Raw genomic sequence first — 6,434 nt, forward strand, 5'->3', positions numbered from 1 at the left:
TGTGCTATTTCCTTTATGACTTTTCCAGGTTTTTCTCTAATTATGGCTTTACACTTGTAGGAGGAAAACAAAAATGCAGTACAATTCTGAAAGGCTACTGTAAAATAATGGGAAATGTTGAACTTCTGTATGTAATATCTCAAATTATTCAGTATCATTGCTTAAGATTTACATGACAGCAACGCTATTCAGACCTAGGTCTTTTCACAGAAATAATACAGTATTTTCTTCTAAAACCATGTTCAATTCAATCACGTTTTCCAAAGTGAAAGGGAGTAAAAGTTCTTTATTTGTTCTCCTACAAACATAGTCAAAAATACCTACCCAGAAAAGGGGAAAAAATTAAATGAGGGATCATGCACACTGTTAACATAGCAGAGGCACCAGAAGCTTCAGCTTTGTTTGAAACATGGGGAGAAGGGAAAGGGAACTCCCTCAGATTTCCTCCATAGCTTCTTAAGAAGTCTGACTGGCCTTCAAAGTTGGTTTAACTAGTTCAAACCCTCATTCTAAACTTCTCATGCACTGAACAAAAGTGGAACCTATGCAAAATGATGCAAAAACCCTGTTTACTATCATTTTAATGAAAAAATTATTTCAGTACTGAATAGTTTGCTTTAATTCAAAAACTTAAACATTTACAAAACTCATTTAATTATCTGCCTAATACAATAATTACAAGAAACCTGAGCATACTGTTTAATAAAGATGTATGCTACAACAGCTTTATATTTTCAGTGAGCAGCTGTGCCAAACTAGTATATGAAAAGAGATAGGATATGTGGCACTCTGTCACCCTGCAATTTGCCATACCTACTTCACTGCGATACAAGATTATTTGCCAGTACAAGTGAAGTGCTTCTGATAGAAATCAGTGGCTAACAAATTCAGCTCTTTCTGTCCTTGGCAGTAATGATCTCTTCTGAACTTTGAACTGATGACTTTTGATCTTATCTTTAGCTCCTCTTAACAGCCAGCTCTGCAGTAGCTATTGAAAACACACAGCTCTAGTAACTAGTAACTTCTGATTAGGTGGTGTCAAAATGTCTACTTCCTGTTTGATAATAAACATTGACCAGTCCGTTCACAGGTAAGCAAAGCTTAGTTTCAGAGTCCTACACAGCTCCAGTGTTCTGGGAAAATTATCTGCCTTTTCCAATTATTTTCCATCAACTACACAGAAGTTAAGAACCACAGCAAAGCAGCAACTTCTTTATAATTCACAAAGGACAATGAAAAGAAAGAGAATTCATGAATCATTCTTGTATGGCAGGCAATAAAACTCACAAAAGGAGATATTCAAGAGCTAGAGTTAGGATCCTAAATCCACATTTATGCTTTGTATGTTTGCTGAAAACACCTACTTCAGAAACATGTATATTTATTTAATGCTTAAATCATAGGCTTTTTTAAAGCTTGATATGTGACATTAGCTGCAGCTGAAAACCCCAAACTTATTTGCATTTTTGTAATACAAGAAAACATATAGAAACTACTTATTCCAAATGTTTAGTCCAACTTATTTCTGCCATGTACTGCCAGCATGTACCTCTCTCTCCAGCTCTCAGTACTCCCTTTCACTAAGTAGCCTGAAATGCTGGTTTTCGGTTCTATCTTCCCCTTCTACTTCCTCAATTTGGCTTGCATATTTCTCTGCACAAAAGTCAAGCTCCCTCTCTCTTTCAAAATAGTCTGATTTAGCTTCCAACTGCTTCTGTTTCCTTCCAAGAAGCTTGCAAAGCAATCATTGGAGAATTATAAAGCTAGTCCTAAATCTCCAGGAATAAACCCAAAATGCTTATCTGACAGGAACTTACTCTTCATCTTTGCATCCATTTCTTGTCAAACACCTATTTTCTATCCTAAAAGAAGTTTGTCCTATTTTAAAATAAAACTAAGCTGTTTCAGTCACTCTGTTCCATGGGTGACAAGGGAAGCAGGAAAACTAGAAGACTTGAGTTTTTTCATGCTTCTTTCATATTATCCTGTATTTCTCCAGTCCCTCTATTCTCCCAAACTATTACTTGTAGTAATTTTTTGCCTCCACTCCACTTGCAATTTTCTCCTAGAAGTCTTCCACAGCTATGGGTATTAGTTCCGCTCTCATGGTAGAGCAAATGATAATGCTCCTACAGCCAGCGTTAGGCAACTATTGCCTGAAAGAAAGGCCAAATATAAACTACCATCCACCCATTTACATGGGCTGAAAGGGCAGAAACAACTGCAGGAAAAATTAGGAGGAAATTGTTCAAGCAGGCAGGATCTGACATACTATGAAAGAGCCAGGGCTAATTCCCTGCCACCTTTGACATCACCTTCCACATTTCCTTAAATATCTGAGATAAACTGGCACACCTTACTGAAGTAACACATCAAATATACAGCCAAGGTGCTAGATTGTATGACTCAGTCCTCAGTTTTAACCATTCAATATTCCTTTATAAAAACAAAAGGCAAAATTAAAAATCTCTAAGCTGCAAGGTGTCAGAACTCGGGCCTGAGCAACCACGGCAGCTAAATCAGCATTTGCCTTCACCTGTCTGTAACAGAAAGTCCATTCCAAATTTGTCTGAACTGGCTCTTCCACCTTCGAGCCCAAGTCTACTTCAAATCACCTTTCATGCACTGCTCTGAGGCAAGTCCTGTGAGCAAAAACCTGTGTTTTTGCCAGAAACCAGAATCCAAAGCAGATTACAGTATATACATGACAAAAGATGGGGGGGGGGGTGATACATCATTCAGAGCAGCTTTCAGTTATCACTTCTGAATTGGACACTACACAATCTAACAGTTTCTACCATCACTGTTGCCTGGAAGCACCTACCTGCCCAACAAGCAGCAGTTTTAAAATAAATACTGGACTGAGGACCAAGAGAGTAGAACTGTGCAAGTTAGCACAGAATTTTCTTCTTCTTAAAGGGCCTAGCATTTTAAATGAAGTCCAGGCTGAACACATTTTTTTTGGTGAAGGTTCTTTTATGGACAATTTTACTGGCGTGAAAATGTAGTTACGATGATGATGATGAATTAGGAAACACCAAAAGAAAAATGAGACCCTCATATACTACGTTGGAATTTCCTAATCAGAAAATCCTTGCAGCTCGTTCTTCCCGTCAGTCAGGGTAATACATCTATATTTCACACAGCCCACAAACACACTAAATCATCAACAGTAACATGGGAGAGGTACTACGTCTTCTGGATTTTAGCTCCTTGAATGACTTATCCCTCTTGATTAGTTGAAATAAACTAGTTGTAATAAATAGCAGGAAATCAAAAGTACAACTTTTACTGTTATTATTTGCCCAGTAGAGTGAATGTTACTGGAGGAGACAGCAAAGATTTTTATATTGTGTTGATTTTATAATTTTCATGCTGTGAAGCTCTATTGCTAGAATATACAGAGAGAAACATAAAAGGTGTATGGATACAAGACATCCACAGACAGTTTTTGACTCCATAGTTTCTGGCACAATCAGACTACTTAGTTTACGAATCTACTGCAGAAGAAAAACGCTAAAATGCATTTAAATTCAGTAACACATGGTAGAGTGCAAAATCCTATTTAAGGGCCGGGGTGTAGGGGGGGTGGGTGTTAAGTATTGAATACTGTAACATTTTATTAACTTCAGAAAAAAAGAATCAGCTGAAAGACATTTTTCTCTTTTTTGTGATGCATGTCATAGAACTTCACTCCCTTCTTGAACAGCTTTCAAAAAATCTACTGAAACACCACTAATTACTCCATTACACAAATCAACAGCTGTCTAGAAATGAAACACCAAGGTGGAGAAGGGCAAGATCCTAGCAGGTTCTACATTGGTTTTGCTTTGTTGAGCATTATTTTTTTCCCTGTTGTTCAGGGGTTTTGTCCCCCTCTTTTTTTTCTTTTTTTTTTTTTTAATACAGAACTACAGTAAGAAATACAGTATTGTTACAACAAAGCTTTTTGCAAAACTTTGTAACACTTATGAGGAAATATATGTGACATTTAACATGCAATTCTATTGTGCTTGCCTCGATACTTCTTAAATCACGTACGCAATACTACATACAGTAGAAATGACATTCAAATTATTCTGGGATAAAATGACAGGCACTTCACATACTAACTCTAGAAGGACCCAAAACCCTAGAACAGGAAGAAAATAATAATAATTAAAAAAAAAAAAAAAGTAACCCCACTACAAAGCCAAAAACCCCACAACCGTTACCAGTGGTTCAACAGCCATTCACTGTCACAAGCTTCCCCCTGGAATGATGACCTTTGCTGTTCGAAGCAAAGTATGGTTCACTTAAGATGTAAAATAATAAAGTAATAAACGCAGAGGAAAGATACATAATGGAAAAAATAATCACATGATTAACAGCAAAGATGGGTTACTGAAAGATAAGCCTTTTATATTGACCTGTATATTTATTATTGCTAGTAAGTTCATAACATTTTGACAGCGTTACAATAGGTCAAGAACGTAAAGATACCAATCTCAAGCATTTTGCAAGAGTAAGTGCAATTGTAAATCTACTGAAAAGGATCAACCCTTGCCTTGTTAGCACCGTGACGCAAACAGAACTGTACCTCAAGATTCACCTCTGAACTTACTTTTTCTACTCAAGGTGGGACTTGGACTCAATGATCCTGATGAGTTCTTTTCAAGTTGAAATGTTCTATGATACTTCCTTTAAAAGAATTGCTTTAAATTGCAAAAGAATACTACAGATAATTTGCTCTGCGACAACAGCTTGAAGAAGTCAGCATCCTAAGGCCAGAAGTGCATTCAGTTTGCTGGGGGTTTTCTATTCATTCTAAACAAGCTCACTTATACAACTGATTTTTAAATCCCATCATATATCATAAGTTTAAAGTTCTACCATATCCCAAGACAAATCTACACTAGTATATTTAAAAGGCAGAATTTATTGCACTGGCTGTTATCCAATTAGAAAGACAAAGAACAAGTTCCCCCTGTTAACTCATCTAAAAGGATCATGTCATCTGCATATGTCTGTTCATTATCAAACCCTTTCTCAGACGAGTAATAAAAATATTTATTAGCACAAATGTTTTCCCAGAAATACCACCTCAGCATGCTGTCCTACTGCCAGGTATCAATTTATCCAGGTTTTGTTTGCTTTTTTTCATTACTGAAAGTTTCTTGACCTCTCGCAGGTGATCACCTGTACTATCCAAAGAGATCTGGGAGCAGCACAACAAATGACTTTACAGAGTTGTATGTAAAGAATGAACTTTGGTTATCCACAATGGCCTTATTTTGCTTGTTTATTTCTTCTTCATCTCCCTTCAAGTCTAGTAGACCTATCACTTTTTCTCCAGGCTTTCTTCCAAGATATTTAAATAATTCCCTATGACTGGGGGAACTTTTCCCTGTATGTTTTTCAACTGTTATCTTGTCCCTATTTTCCATCTTCTACTTCAAAATGGAATAGTTTGAAGTTTTCTATCCAATTCAGCGGGACTACTTCGATTTTCTGAACCTAACTCTTCAGCACAAAATAGGCTTGAATTCTGCCATTCAACTGAAAGTTGTCCTCCTCCCATTTCCTTCTTGTTTAGCAAAATAACATTCAAGTTCTCATTTCACCTGCAATGATTATCTCCTCCTTCAACTTAGATCACACACCTTTAAGGGCAACAAATGCCTTTTGAAAGTCTGTAGAAATGAGGAATAAAGCAAGGCAGTATCTTCAATCTCATGAAGGTTTTTTAACTGTTCTTAGGCTTTGTTGGGGTTTTGTTTCTTTGGGTTTTTGGGGAGTAAGAGGGGGAAGGCGATTTAAGTGAAATTACACAACCTTTAAAGCAAAGGCATTTACATAAAGCAAAAATAATTTCATGCTACTCAAGATTTTAAACATAAAATCAGGCAGCTAAAGGTTTTGATTTGTTCTTTTTTAAGAACAGAAATTTTCAACTTGCAAATAATGCCATATAGGTACAAAACAGTGTAATTGCTTAACATTTTATTGAAAGGTTATATTTAAAATTCACATCCACAATAATTACAGACCTCCATACTTTTACAGTGTCCAGGGAAAACAAAACACACACGAAAAATCATGACGGCCAAGTCCAAACACAATCAGAAAACGAGACAATGAAAGTCAGCAAGTCTTACAAACACACAAGAGTTTTGAACACCCGAAAGTAACTGCAGCATTCAGGTAACATCTAGGACAGTATTTCCAACAACTCCACTCACAAAAAGCAAAACCTAAATTTTTAAACATAGTTGTATAGGAGAAAATTAATTTTCGATACAGATGGGCAACACCTCCTCTTTGTGACCATAACAGTGAGACAGGGCCACTTTAGACCACTAACCCAACTGAAGTTCTACCATAACGCCTACGGAACTCCCACCAACATCTAAAAACTTCTCAGACCAAATCATAGAATCATAGAATGGTTTGGG

Source organism: Nestor notabilis, unplaced genomic scaffold (genome assembly GCF_000696875.1).
Source record: "Nestor notabilis isolate BGI_N333 unplaced genomic scaffold, ASM69687v1 scaffold15881, whole genome shotgun sequence".
Classification (NCBI taxonomy): domain Eukaryota; kingdom Metazoa; phylum Chordata; class Aves; order Psittaciformes; family Psittacidae; genus Nestor; species Nestor notabilis.